The sequence below is a fragment of the Xenopus laevis genome, chromosome 7L (assembly GCF_017654675.1).
Source record: "Xenopus laevis strain J_2021 chromosome 7L, Xenopus_laevis_v10.1, whole genome shotgun sequence".
Taxonomy (NCBI): Eukaryota; Metazoa; Chordata; class Amphibia; order Anura; family Pipidae; genus Xenopus; species Xenopus laevis.
The window spans coordinates 35,397,942-35,414,117 of NC_054383.1; positions in this window are offsets into that span (position 1 = coordinate 35,397,942).

Sequence of the window (16,176 nt, forward strand, 5' to 3'; positions counted from 1 at the left end):
AATAGAACAATGTAGATACTGCTGTAGATACATAATGTTAGATACATAATGTTATTGGGAACGGCACAGAAATATACTATCTAGTCATGATTGTATAACTTTTATGTAAAGATCTTTTTTTTTTTAACAATTACTGCTTTATTGAAAGTATAACAGAGGCTTGAATGTACAGTGGTAATTAAAATACATTTCTGAGTTTACAATCAATATGCAGGATCAACAGCAGTTAACAAAAAGAACAATAAAATTGACATGTTGAAAATTGTTGCTACAATTGTATCTCTGTTATTGCAAGCAGCGAATCTAAGACCATATAACTGCTAGTGTAGTCGTGAGGTCCAACCTATGATCAGGACATTAGACCGTGACCTATTTCAGAAGGGTACACAAAAAGAACAGACATATGCGGGATATACATGTGTAACATACTCGCGTATGGGGGGATGGGGTTATAGGAGCCACCAAACTTCTACTGAGCTGGCAATGTAACTACACTAGTGTAGGACCGTGATCATCATCCCTCCTCCTCATCCAGCCAGATCCCCCATATTTTATGAAATTTTTCAGGGCAGTTCCTCCTCATGTACGTCAGTTTATACATGGGCATTGCTTTCCTGATGAGGTCCAACCAAAAAGGGACAGTTGGGCCAGAGGAATCCTTCCATTTGAGGGCTATAGCTTTTTTTGCAAGCATTAGTAAAATAGAAAGGAGAGTACATTCTGCACTTCTAACAGACACTTCCTCTACCCTGTTCAATAAGATTATTAGTGGATCCACAGGGATTAACCAATTTGTTTTCCCCTGAATGTTCTGCAACACTTGCTGCCAAAAAAGGTGTATCACAGGACAGGTCCACACCATATGATAATAGTTGGCCACCAGTTCAGAAGATCTGGGACAGGCCGGTGCTAAAGTGGGATTCATCCTATGCAACCTTTGAGGGGTGAGATAAGTCCTATGGAGGTATTTAAGTTGGGTTAGTTTGTCCCTACTACATATCATCCCATCTGAGTAGGACTCCAGAGCATCCTTCCATTTTTCATCATCTAGCGAGGGTATATCTATTTGCCATTTCAGTTGGGTCTTTCTAAGATTAGAGTTACCTATTGACATTAAATGATTATAGAATATTGATAAAGGTTTTCGGAGTTCAGGGTTGTGGATATAGGTCTCCAGCCTCCTGGGAGTGGTGTCCACTTGCCCACCCGGAAATTGCGAGCTTATGGCATGTCTCACTTGAAAAAAACGAAAAAGCATCACATTAGGCAAAGTAAATTTATCTTTCAGAATTTGGAAGGGGGGTAATTTGCCATCAATAAGAATATCCATGACATACTTGATGCCAAATCTCGCCCATAACTGAGGGTCTGGAATCATAGCAAGGTGTTTCAGCTTAGGGTTACACCAGAGGGGGGTAAATTTAGAACAGTGTGCAGGGATGGAGGGTGAAAAATTAACCCCCACTGTAGCCTTCATGAGAGGGGTGATATGCGGAGCATCTGTTATACCCCTATACAGGAGGTTCTTAAGTCCCTCAAATGAGCCCACTACTTGCGCCTCCAGCTGTGTGGTGGCATCTTGCGGGGAGGGGGAGGCCCAATGCCAGGCGTTGACCAATTGAGCAGCCAGATAGTACAGGAATAAGTTAGGTGCTGCCAACCCTCCACTTTTAACAGGGAGTTGGAGAGTAGCAAGGGCAATCCTAGGTTGCGATTTGTTCCACAGCATTGAGATTTCGAGGCTCCGTAAGACTCGGAACACATCCTTATTGATTTTCAGGGGAGATTGTCGAAATATGTAAGTTAACTTTGGAAGGATAACCATCTTGAAGAGGCAGATTCTGCCGTACAAGGATAACGGTAAGGATGACCACGTTTCAACTTTGGACTCTATGTAGTGCAGAATCGGGGACAGATTAAGGTCTACAAATTTTGTTAAATCCCTGTGGATCCAGATCCCTAGATATTTAAAAGAGTCTGCCCAGGACAGACCATGAGGGAAAGCGGGTACATCTTGGTGTTTAGGGTCAACGGCAAAAAGAAGGGATTTCGCCCAATTTATTCTCAGGCCAGAGTAAGCCGTGTGGCCATTAATAATGTCTAGTGCAGCGCCAAGCGCCCTACCGGGGTTAGCTAAATATAACAACGTGTCGTCCGCATACATGGACACTGTTTCAGTGACTCGACCCAGTTGAAGTCCAACCACCCTTGGATTATTTCTAATTCGACAGGCCATAGGTTCCATGGCTAGGGAGAAAAGCAAAGGGGAGAGAGGACAACCCTGACGGGTACCTCTCAGAATGGAAAAAGGTTGTGAAATTGTAAAATTCGTTCTGACTCTAGCTACGGGGTTATCATATAGAGCTTGAACCCATCGAATGTAAGCCGCTGGGATGCCCACTCTTCTCATCGTGGACCATAGATAAGGCCACTCCACTGAATCGAAGGCCTTCTCGTTATCAAGTGAAGCAATCACCCTTTCCTCCGAGTTATCATGAGTAATAGCCAGATTGGTGTATAGACGCCTAATATTAGCATTCGTTGACCTCCCCTGCATAAAACCGGTCTGATCAGGTGAAATTATCAAACCCAGCAACGGAGCTAGACGGGAAGCCAATACCTTGGCCAAAATTTTCGCATCTGAATTTATCAGAGATATGGGCCGATATGCTGCACAGTCATGCGCAGCCTTGCCTGGCTTCAAAATCAAAACTATTAGAGTTGTTTGCATGGATCGTGGGAGGGGGGAGCCCGAAAGAACAGCATTATATAAGTTACTGAGAAGGGGGGCCACTTGATCTTTATATAGTTTATACCAATCCATGGGTATCCCATCTAGCCCTGGGGTTTTACTCGCTGGGAAAGAAGTAATAGCCTCCTTTACCTCATCTATCGTTATACCTTCAGCTAGGGACTGGGAGTATTGGTTCTCCAATACCGGGATCTCTGTGTTTCGTAGGTATGCATCTATTTCCAGGGTCCCCTTTTGAATTTTTGAGCAATATAAGTCCCTATAAAAGGCACAGAAAGCATCATTAATCCTGTTTGGGTCTAAGGTGTATTCTGTCGGAGATACTTTTACAGCTGGGATGGTAGATGAGACTTGCTCATTCCTAGACAGGTAGGATAATAGTTTGCCATTCTTATCCCCATGCTCGAATATATTGGCTTGTTGATAAAGGATATGTTTTTGGGTCAACTCAGCCTGGGCAAGATTAAGAGCTAACTGTGCATCTAACCATGACTGTCTAGCCTGGTCCGTGGGGTTCGCTACATATTCAGACTCTGATGCCTGTACTTCTTGAGTAAGTGTATTTATCTCAGCACCTACAGTTGCATAGCTTTAATGTTTCTAATGTATTCTCCCCTAACATAAGCCTTCAGGGCATCCCAGACCACATCCGTGGACGCAGAATCCTGATTGACCGAAAGATAGGAGGCAATACTGTCTCGGATGGGTTCTTTCAAAGCTGTGTGATTCACCCAGAAGGGACTTAAGCGCCATACTCTATCGCTTGGGTCAAAGGACCCCATAATATTGACAACGAGAGGAGAATGATCCGATATGCCCCTTGTAAGGATCTCATCAGAAGTGACTAATTTGGTCATATCTGATGTACCCATTGCAAGGTCAATTCTGGATAAACACTGATACCCGGGGGAATAACAGGTGAATTGTCTGGCTACTGGGTGTCTGGCACGCCAAATGTCACTGAGGCCATAGGTAGAGACCCATTTGGCAAAATTGGGATTACGGGCCTTCGAAGTAGTCAATCTGTCAATCTCCGGGTTTGGCGCAACATTGAAATCCCCCATTATTAGTACCGGTGCCAGTGGCAGTGTAAGAACCTTACGCATGATCTCCTGTAGGAGTGCGATGTAAAAGGGAGGAGGGACATATACTCCCGCTATAGTATATAGGCGACCATATAATAGCCCATGCAGAATCACAAACCTACCAAAGTGATCAGTCAGTACTGAATTAGCAGTAAAAGGACAGGATCTGGAAATATGTAAAGATCTTTAAAAAAAAACAAGTTTGGAAGAACAGGTTGTTTTTATCAATGGCCCACAACCCTTGTTCATTTAAACCAAGAAAAATACTCATGCAGTACTTAAGACTATCTTGTTTTGTACCTTACACATTTTTAATAATATATTAGCAAATGACATGTGCAATTCTATGACTAGTATAATTATCACATATCACATCATATGAGTTATGTGTCAAAATCAGCCAATGACAATAATCACATACGTTAAATATCACAGAATCATGCTGGAGATCACATGACTTTGTACATGTAGAAAGTCTAAGATTTTAAATTGCTCATCTTCACATTACAAACTAGAATGCCTTTAATGGCAGGATCAGGATTGCATTTGTTATTTTTGTTGTCCTTAAGCCCATGTTATGTTTTCACTTGTATGATGCTTGTAAATGGCCTGGAAATGTGTTATACAGATCCAGAGATGTGGTCTAACTTGTTGTTTTTGCCTGATGAGCTTTGTTGGCCCTGTACTCACTTTCACGTGCCTGTGGTGCAGGTAGAGCTTTGGAGATCTGGGCAGCTGGAACAGTAGGGTTCTTGTAAGTAACCCATGGCCCTCCAAATGCTGCATTTTCTCTGACAGTGTTAAGTGGAGCTTAGCAACAGTTGGATGGTCTCAGACTGGGCAGACCTGATATAAGGGAACATGTATAAGCAAGAGCTGCACTAACAAGGGAAAAAAGATGAACTAAAGTTTATTGCCCCTGTTTATAAAGTGCTGAAGTAGTAATGGTTAGTATTTTTCAGTCCAATTGATACCGCAATTGCCTATTCACAATGCTTCAAAAAAATGTTCCATCTTAAGGATGTCAAAGCAGTTAAATATTATGAAAATTTTTTTAAACACATGAAACTGTTATTTATGATTTGAGGTGGGCAATATCTGGTTAATCTGATCAGTGGCCAGAGGGATAATAATTGGCACTATGCAGGCAGTCCGTTTGACAACCTTGAGTCCGACTGGAAACTAAACACCCCCAATCAACATTTGACATTTATTTTATGTCTTTAGATGCAACAATTAAATATATTAACAAACAAAATTGAATGCCATATAGTATTTTCATTTTACATAGGGTTACAGATAACAAGGAAGTAGACCTACACACAAGTTCTCCCAGCCTACTCCCACATTTCTCAATATATGTCACAAGATGAAATACCCTATCTTTATTGACCGATATAATTGGCCAGATATTGGTCGTGTAGGCACGCATAAGGGCCCATTTGGAAATAGAAATAGAAAAAAAAGAAATAGGAAATATATAAAAGTATAAATAGACACAGTTTGGTATTATTTATTTTCAAACTAATCTGCAAGTACAGGTATAGGATGCCTTCTCCGGAAACCCGATATCCAGAAAGCTCCGAATTACAGAATGGCTCCCATAGACTCCATTTTATCCAAATAATCCAAATTTGTAAAAATTATTCCCTTTTTCTCTGTAATAATAAAACAGTTGCTTGTACTTGATCCCAACTAAGATATAATTAATCCTTATTGGAAGCAAAACCAGCCTATTGGGTTTATTTAATGTTTAAATGATTTTCTAGTAGACTTAAGGCATGAAGACCCAAATTATGGAAAGATCCGTTATCTAGAAAACCCCAGGTCCCCGAGCATTCTGGATAACAGGTCCCATACGTATATCATTAAAAATGCGCATACAAATACATGTTGACAAAGCATTATGTTAAAATACTAAATACAATTTAAAAAAATGCTATGTGTTATGTTATGTTAAATGGGATATGTCACATGTTGGATGTTAAAAACAAAGGCCAAAAGGAACATTCATTTGTCCAGTACATAATGAGAACAAACTGAACATTTAGCTCCAGAAGGAATCAGTAAGTTATTTACCACCAATGATAATTAGAAAAAGAACTCGTCCATCACAGATATGGGTCTCAGACATACACATTTAAAATCTTTTTTTTTTAATTTCTAAAAGGGAAGGAAAGTAAGTCCAAAATGAGAAAGCAAGTGCAAAAATGGATTAGTATTGTCCAGAGATCCACAAAACAGGCAGAAAAGTGTGATGTTCTTAAGTACAAATCATGAATCCTCCCATGTAATTTATTTAGGGTAAGGACACACTGGACGATTTGTCGCCAACGTTTTAAAAAAGTAAATCGCGGCGACAAGACGATCGTCTTTTTTGAACAGACGATTCACAGCGCCTATTGGCACAGAGCGATTTGTATCCCATTACTCTGTGCGGTACGTGCTCCACCCAAACCGGAAACGGTTTGTGCTTCCCGCTGTAACCTGGCGTCTTTACGTGCTTGCGTTCTCGCGTCATTGCGTTCGCATTGTAATTTGAATACAATTGCTGCTACTTATCTGTATGTGTGTGCGTGTCTAGGAGATTTCAGTGCTTTTCTAAGTGCATGCTATTTCTGATAAATCGCTCGGAAAAGGGTCTCAGTGCGTTTTGGAGCTACAGGCGATTCACAAACGCGCTGTGGGCACAGGAGCTGACGTCTTTCATTTGGTTTTGTTCAGAGACAAAACAAGCGATATGTCGCCGCGATTTGCTTTTTAAAAGCGTTGGCGACAAATCGTCCAGTGTGTCCTTACCCTTAGAAAAGCACTGAAATCTCCTAGACACGCACACACATACAGATGAGTAGTAGATTAATTGTATTGAAATTACAATGCGAACGCAATGATGCAAGAACGCAAGCACGTAAAGACGCCAGGTTACAGCGGGAAGCACAAACCGTTTCCGGTTTGGGTGGAGCACGTACCGCACAGAGTAATGGGATACAAATCGCTCTGTGCCAATAGTCGCTGTGAATCGTCTGTTCAAAAAAGACGATCGTCTTGTCGCCACGATTTACTTTTTTAAAACGTTGGCGACAAATCGTCCAGTGTGTCCTTACCCTTAGTGTTACAATGTAGTTTTGCCTTCTCAAGCAATTATCATGTTAGGAAGTTGCAGTAATATCAAAGGGCTCATTTAGTCTTATATACTATGAGCCATGCCTTAGTTGTTTAAATGTATAACAAAGAAGACTTGTAGTAAAGACATTAAAATATTAACTTTCAATCCAAGCATCAGCCAGTTTAGGGCAAAGATCACATTGGGGGCCCTGTATATGAATGTTATTACATCCAACAAAGCAGAACATCCGTGGATTTAAGAATGAATGCTATTTAAATCCTAATACTTTTTATCTTTTATTTGTACCCCAAGTCACCATAATCTTGTAAATTTGTCAACATGTTAGGCATCATGGAAAACAAGTCTTGAACAAAAAAACTAAATTTAAAGATACCTTTAATAGAGAAGTATACACTCTTTATGGGAAAATGGTTTGTCATGGAGATTTTACAGGTGATTAAAATTAAACTTTTATTTATTATTTATGAATACTGCTGCTGCCAAATGCTTCATTCATAAATACCCAGGTGGTGGGCCCTGGGCAAGTGCCACTTTTGAAGGAGACAGCAGACCTAGTAGTTGATGGGTGACCATTGTATGGACCATTGATTTTTTTTTAGTCATTTTGAGTTCGAACCTATCCTCATGGTTCAACATCATATTAGATTTCTTCTTATCTCATTACAAATAAAAACACTGTCATATCAGTCCTTATGCTAATTTATCAAAGGGTTAAGACAATTTGAACCTAAATAAATCTAGCACTCAATAAAGTGAACACATAAAACAAATTCTGCCAATGAAACAAGACATCACTCACCACTGGTTGAATTAGCACATGTTTATACATGTGAGCAGTAACGCCACGCCAAGGCTTCAACCCTGTTACTGGCACGCCGGGTGTAACGCCTCACACAAGACAAGACAAACGTGACAAACAAAGACAACAAACGAGGTTTTAACTGCACGTGTCTATGACGTCCCACCCTTTGCTCATTTGAATAAAACTAAACTTAAACCAGGACAAGGTAAAAAAAAACCCCATCTTACTTCAGACAGGGAAAAAACCCTTGACCTGGATTTCTACAGAACTATCAGAACTATATACAAAACTAACAGGGTATAGGATCTATAGACATGATGTGCAGGAAGACGAAGCAGTCTGAGATCTTACAATCTGCTTGCCTTCTCGTTACACCCTTATCCTTTCATATCTCACATTCACTCACCATTCACTCACATATAGTAATACTTACCCCATACTTACCTGTTATCAGATGAGTTACAGCTCCTCTAGACCTGATGTTACTCAGCAGTCCCATATGATGGTATACAAGGTGAAGGAGGAAAAGATGGTTTAAACAGGAGAGATGATTGGACTTTATGCATCAGGTGGAGATGTTGAAATCCACAGGTACACCCACTGTCCACTGATGTTATATACCTGTGCTAGATTGAATAGCATGCTTTTATTGTTGGCTGGATTACATATACTCACGGCAGCCAGGTTGAACTTTGAAATGAGAAGCCGGCAATGATGTTAGTGTCCCCTGATGTAGCTTTATCTTCCTGGGACCCAAGGAAAGACAGCTTCCCATTATAAGGCTTGAATAGCTCGGCTGATGGCTGCATTAAAAGGGAAAAAAAGTATTTTACTCTACACGATAAAAAATATCTATTATGAACATGAGAATAGCCATTGTATTTGTTTTAAGAAGTTCATGTGAAGCGTTTTGGTTCTGTAAAACCAGCAGTTTGTGTTTTGGTTTGTCATGTATTAAACATCATTATACAATAAAGATTACAATGGATATATGTTTTGCCTTTGCAGAGGCATCTTCCATAGATACCGATGCCACAACACCCCTAGTGGTAATAATCAGAGCCTTTTGTGGAAAGCTTTGTTTTGTTTTTTTTTGTGACACTGTTGGGCTGATTTATTTCAGATTTAATGGAGGTCTGTGATTTTAATCATTTTATTACCTGTACCCATAGTGCATCCCTTCTGCCTTATTTGTATAGGTTTTACATAGACTTTCATGGCTATGTGAGTATGGGGACTTTTAATTCTTAAATACAAGTTCCACAAACTAAACTGCTTTCTGATTCGCCTATTTCACTAGTCGATGCTATTCACATTTGTGATCTGTATTCCCCAACCATGTACTTACTGTTCTCGGCTGGAAAGGGGGCTGTAATTTTTGCTCTTCCAGCGCCACCCAATCAATGGGTTTGTAAAATGGATGGCTCCTGATGTCTCCTCGAACACCAAGCCGTTGCTTCCGATCCTTTTCTAGTAGCTAAAGAATCAATGGACAATTGTTTGAATCCCAGCAATTGAGCAGAAATAGAACTTAAATATATTTGTGAATCTGGCAATACTTCTTTGCCACTGTTGCTACCCCACCTTGCCCAGAAGATTTTTCAGATCATCGTCCAACCAGTCAGGTATCTCCGGTTCGTGGAACTTGATGGAATCCTTGAGCTGCTTGATGTCACTGTTGTAAAAGGGTGACATGCCAGTGGCCATTTCGCAGATGGTGACACCAAACGCCCACCAGTCTACTGCTGCATTGTATGCTTTTTCCTGCAGAATCTTAAAAAGAAAAAGCAATCATCTAACAAGTTGCAAAATGATGGGATAATATTTGCAACAGAGTTTAATAGATTCAGCTAGCCAATAAGTGTATGGATTGCAGTGAGTAATGTATGTGAGCAGTTAGTGTCTCTCGCTTGGATCAGAACAGTAACCTTTACCATAACCAGATAAGCGGAACCAAACCGTGTCTGCAAATATGGATGATGCCTGGCACAATGTGGGTTCCACTGAAGCTCTGTTTCCCCAGAAGGATGCTCTTATTTCTAAAGTTTACTTAGTTCTTAGTACTTCCTGGCCCTCCCTTGCACACGCACAGTTTGGTAAAATCAGAAAATGTAAATATTGTATGCATGCACAAGTCTAGGAGTCTGAAGAAGCCACAGGGAAGCTTTGGGAAATACTGTATAGGCAACATGGTGGCCTGGTGCTTAAAAGAATGGTTCCTGCGTTTTTTTCTAAACAGGAGTACTGGTCCAGGGAAACAAGCTATCATGTTGGACAATATTTTTCCAATAGTGGAACCTCTATGTCTTTGAACTGGAACTGTTATTCTGTTCTGTAGTCTTGTTATCCTCATATACTTCTTAATTTTATTGCAAATAAACTGTTATTGCGGACTCACCTCCGGCGCCATGTATACCAGAGTTCCGGCCAAGCCAGTAGTTAGATCGTCTTCAAAGATACTCTGCTTTGCCAGGCCGAAATCTGAGATTTTTACATGTCCTCGATGGTCCAACAGAACATTCACTGGTTTTATGTCTCTGTAAAAAAAAAAGATAAAAGGAGTTACAAAATAAACGACTGCTGATTTGCAGAGGAACCCATGTGTGGCTAATATCATAGAAATTAAAAACTCTATACTTACCGATGGATAATCCCGACGCCGTGCAGGTATTGAAGGCCGCATATCATCTCCGCCGAATGGAATCTATTAAAAAGGGAAATAAAGGTTAACTCCATGAAGATTATCCTGCCATACGTTTGCTTCTGTTTAAGAAAATGAGAATTCGACCCAATGCTAAATTTGAATCGGATGTTACTTAGTTTCAAAATGTACATATTGTATTATCCTATCCTTTTTATAAGTGCAATAGGTATAAAGCTATTTATTAGTGATATTGTACTAGTACCATATAATTCTTACCGAACTCTCTCCATATCCAAGGTCCCGTGTCGCAGAAGCTCATTCTCAAGGCTGCCCCCACTCAGGTACTCCATCACGTAGAAGGCATGCCGCTGGTTACACAGACAAATGGAAAGAGTGAAGTGGAGGAACAAACGGCACAACACTTAAAAACATAGAGTAGTGCTGGACCTGTTGTCCAGAATGCTTGGGACCTGGGGTTTTGTGGATCATGGATCTTTCTGTAATTTGAATCCATATACCTTGTCTATTAAAAATTATTTAAACATTTATTAAACCCAATAGAATGGTTTTGCATTCCAAAAGGATTCATTACATTTTAGTTGGAATCAACAATACTGTTTTATTAACGCAGAGAAAAATCATTTTAAAAAAAATCAAATTATTTGATTAAAAAGAAAAAATGGGACATGGTCTTTCCATAACTTGAAGCTGGATAACGGGTTTCCAGATAACGGATCCCATACCTGTACTTATTTTGTTAATTACATTTTTGTAAAAGCCAAATAGGATGGGACAATAAATCCTCTATTTTTATCAGTAATAAATATTCATTCCTGTACATGCTGCAAAAAAGAGTAAAATGCAAAATATGAATGTATAGCATCAGCTTATCATTACTGTGGGTATATATATATGTGGGATCAGAGGTATGACTAAAGCTATCAACTAGGGGACACAGGGGAACAATATTACAAACTAAATGGCAGTATGGAGCCAATTTTGTACCTGTGTTTGAAAAGCGGCATAGCCCTGGCAAAGAAATAGGCTGTATCTGGCGATGTTCAGCACCTGAGATTCAGTGAGAAGGCTGTTGTCATCTGTCTCCTCTGTTTTTTTGATGGCTTTAACAGCCACATATGATTTACTGTCTCCTAACGTAGCCAACCTAACCTGAGAAAGGCAAGAAAAGAGTTAATATTACTGTGTATTTAAAGGAGAAGGAAAGCTACGGGGGTATTTTATTGCCAATAGATTAGCTGCAATAGCATACCTCCCAACATTTTGGAAATCAAAAGAGGGACAAAAAGTTTTGGCCACACCCCCTAATTACCATGTTCATTTTACAAATTTTAAATAAGCCGTATCACTTTAAATGGGCAGGGAGAGCTGTATGGCAGTCCCTACTAAGGGGGATGTAGAAGTCATAGTGCAACTGGCTTCCCTCTACAGGTTATTGAACTACAACTCCCAGCACCAACACCCAGAGAGCTACAGTCTTAGCCCAGGGCTAGTGGGGAGAGAGGAGGGGAAAGAATCTGTGCCTGGAACTTTGATGTCAGTGTAGAGTAGGGCACCGTCTCTCCGCGCTGTTGTGTCTGCTGGCGCTGAATTACTGAATCCTACAACTTCTCCCCCTCCGCCACTCCGGAAGAAGCAAGGAAGATTATGCTGCTATCCGGGACGGCGGGACAGGCAGGTAAAATCGGGACTGTCCCGCCTAATCCGGGACACTTGGGAGGTATGCTTTAATGTAGGTAATTGCAGGGATCTTTTACAAAGTGTCATACAGGGAGCATAGTGGAAAAACAGGCACACACTGCTGTGTTTTTTGCATTTTACACCAAGAATGATCAAGAATTAAGGGCAAGGACTTGAACTCCCCCATAAATGCTATGTTAATGAGTAGTGGGCTGTGGAGTGACCTTAGGTGTCCCCCCATCCTGACCCTAACTTACACGTCATTCAGGCACACAAGTTAGGCAGTGCTGGTGGGCACAGGAAGCTATGGAGCCCCTGTCTTACCTCCTGCCAAGTAGTAAGAACACAGCTCCATTGCGCTTGCACGCTGCACGTAATGTTGGATTTTTCAAGGTACAGAGAGCAGCAAAGCGCCAGATGCAAATGCTAAGTAAATAAGAATTAAGGGGTGCACTTTTCTGCAAAAAGTTGAGGTAATATGCAATGTTGGGGGTCACTTGTAAATGACCCCATAAATATTTTTTAGTTTGCAAACATCCAAAATATATGAAAACCGTTTTTTTTTAAAGACCTAACCTCATCATAGAAAACTTATAAACAGTTATAGGTGTAATTACATTGCATGATAAGTGTATACTTAAATTACTTATATATAGAGATTTATGTTTCATTACATTCCCTCATAAGGGTCCCCAAAAAGGGCTTAAATACAATATATCACAGAAAAAAACTAGTGTGGCTACAGCACCACATGAACCCTTGTAATTGTATTCATATTCTGGCCACAAAATTTTTTTTTTATATTGATCTGAACTCACAGGATAGGAGCACAACATTACACTAAATCAATGAAATTGAATTGCATGTAATGGAAAAAGGCCCCAGAAACTTCATAGCGCCGCGGGACATCTTCATCTGCTATCCGGGACAGCGAGACAGGCAAGTAAAATCAGGACTGTCCCGCCTAATCCGGGACACTTGGGAGGTATGCAATAGTGCAAGCTAGAATGCTATATTTATTGTGTAGAATGTTTTACCATACCCGAGTAAAAAGCTCTAGAAACTCTCTGTTTGTTTAGGATAGGAGCTGCAGTATTTACATGGTGTGACATCACTTCCTGCCTGAGTCTCTCCCTGCTCTGGGCTCAGATTACAATAGAGAAGGGAGGCTTACTTAGTTTTAACCTTTCCTTCTCCTTTAAAGCATTCACATGGAAATAATATCGAAATTTGGATTTTGTTTCTTTTACACCTCATTTGAACCAGTGCACAAATAACTTATTCATTACAATTTATACCATGTTTAGGGTTTAAACCCTACAACAAAGAGCTGCGCCTAAAGGGAACCAATCACTCACTTTGCCAAATGTTCCTGCCCCCAACTCAGAGAAGAAGGTGTAACTGGTCACACTGAGTGGGTTTAGCCTTGAAGATTGAGCCTCTGGGCTTACAGGTCCTGCTTCTCCTAGAAGGGAAAAGAGATTTTTATTTACATTTAATTATTTTTAATTGCAGAATAATAATAGTTAAACATAGTTAATAGTTAACTATTAATTGTGTTGCCCTCATATACTGCACATAACACCCCATAAAAATGTTACTTTCTTTTTCCTAACAGCCCAGGAGAACCTTGCCAAATGACTAAAAGACACATTGGGACCCAGGGGCGCCACTACCACAAGGCAAGGCAAAAAGCTGCTCCTGATAATGTTATGAACCGAAATTCTGTTTATATCAATACACAATATTGGCTCTTCAGACGGGTGTGGGAAAGGTTTTAGGGATAACACTCAGGCCCGGATTTGTGGCGAGGTCCCAAAGGCCCGACCTGGGGTGCCAAAATTTTAGGGGCGGCATGCCACCCAGCCGCTTCCCTAAGGAGCACTGGGGACTCAACGATTCCTATTGCTCGAATGCTTGAATGCACGCTCGTGTTCATGTGGGGAGGGTCTAGAACCATGCGGCTGCGGCAGGTGGGCACACAAGAAGCGGCCGGCACTGTGGCCTTCAGGCGCCGCCTAGCAAAATTCAGCCCTGATAATGCTGGTTGTTCACTGCATTGGGTCGTGGGAATGGATTAAGGCATAATACTGGTGGTCCCACTGTACTGATGTATATTGGATATTTTCACTGGGGGTTTAACGTAAAATAATATGCCAGGCCAACTGTACAGATGTGTGCTGGGAGTGTCAGCACTATTAGATGTTCTACTATTATTTACCCTGCTGTGAGCCCTTGTTAGATAGCACTGTTGGGCCTACCAACTGACACACTCAAGCTTATACATCCAGCATAGGTTAGAAAATGACAAATAATAATAATGACAAAACACACACACACACATATATATATATATATATATATATATATATATATATATATATATATATATATATATATATATATATATATATAGATAAAATGCCAACATATTCTGCAGTGCTATACAATAGGTGGGTGTCTAAAAGAATACATGCAAAAATAATCAGTAACTAATACAAGAGGTAAAGAGGTCCCTGCTCAAAAAGGCTTCCAATTTGAAAAAGTAGTTTGATCTAGCACGTATGTGAATCTCTGGGCCCTAAACAGTGATTACCCCTGTAAAATAGGGGGATTTGGCAAATATGTGGGTCACTTCTTTTTGCAGTTTAACCATTTCTTTTTACCTTCATCAGTCTCTTCTCTTCTCTGCTTCTTCTCACTGCAGCACTCATCTGGCAGCTGCTCGTCTGAACTTCTCTCCCTCTTCCTCTTCAACTCTTGATCTTCATCTTCTTGATATTCTCCACTTCTTTTCTTCTCTTTTGAGGTCTGGGGGTCTGAATCTTTGGAATCAGTATGTATCCTCACCCCACTGCAGTCCTTGTCTTGCAGCTGCTCATCCAAACTCTTCTCTTTCTCCTCTCTCTTGTTCGTTTCCTCTACTTCATGCTCTGTCCTTCTTTTCTTCTCCTCAGAGGGTTTAGGGTCCGAATGTCCAGAATCAGAATGCACCCTCTTCATTTTCCTGCGTGGTACAGTCTCCTGCGTCTTCTCTCTCCAAAGTCTTCTCAGCAACTGTTATTTCCCAACGGTTGAGGGCTCATGGCCTGTGGCAGGTGCCACCTGATGACATCATCACCTGGGCACAGACTGTTAGATACCATTGCAGTGCAGAGCTGAGTACATACCTCTCAAGTGTTTCACATATTCAGTGTTCCTAAGTAGCTTATTAGGGGTTTTGTGTCATTGGGAGAGATATATAGAGAATGGGCTTCATGAAGTTTGGGGTCAGGGGTCTAACTACAGTGGAAGAAGACTTTGCCCCCACTGGAAATTTTGTGAATGCTCATGGGGTCAGCCAACAAAGTGACTACTTGCTGCTTATTTACCTCCCAGTAACCTTGCATAATAGCCTACTTTAGTACCTCCCTCAAAGAGGCCACTTACCTTTTCTCTCACATTTAACTTTCTGGGGCCTGGGTTTCAGGCCCACCTAAGCATATATATGACTTTAGTTACATCTACAAGATATAATTAATCCTTACTGGAAGCAAAACCAGCCTATTGATATTATTTTCTGTTTACATGATTTTCTAGTAGACTTAAGGTATGAAGATCCAGATTACAGAAAGATGCATTTTCTGTAAAACCCCAGGTCTTGAACATTCTAGATAACTGGTGCTATACCTGTATAATAAACAAATAATGTAGTCCCTCTTGTAAAATATGATATTAAAAGTCTCAACCTGTATTAAAGAACGTGGTCTTTGGACTTAAAATAGCCTAATATTTTAAATGGGACTACTTTGTGGCTTAAAATAGCCTTATTTTTACTATAGGGGCTATTTGATAGCTCATATAAATTTGTTAAAATCCAGTCTTGTGTTATATGTCTTCATTTCCTATCAATAGATGTGTGTCTTTGTCCTAATAATTGGGAATCTTAATCAATGCCCACCATCTCTTCTTTAAATAAGAGTAAATACATATGGGACAATGTAATATTGATCCTTGATCCTCATGCGACAGTAGGATATCGATTGCGAATTTTATAGTTTACGATAGTGCGCAACTTAATTAAAAAGT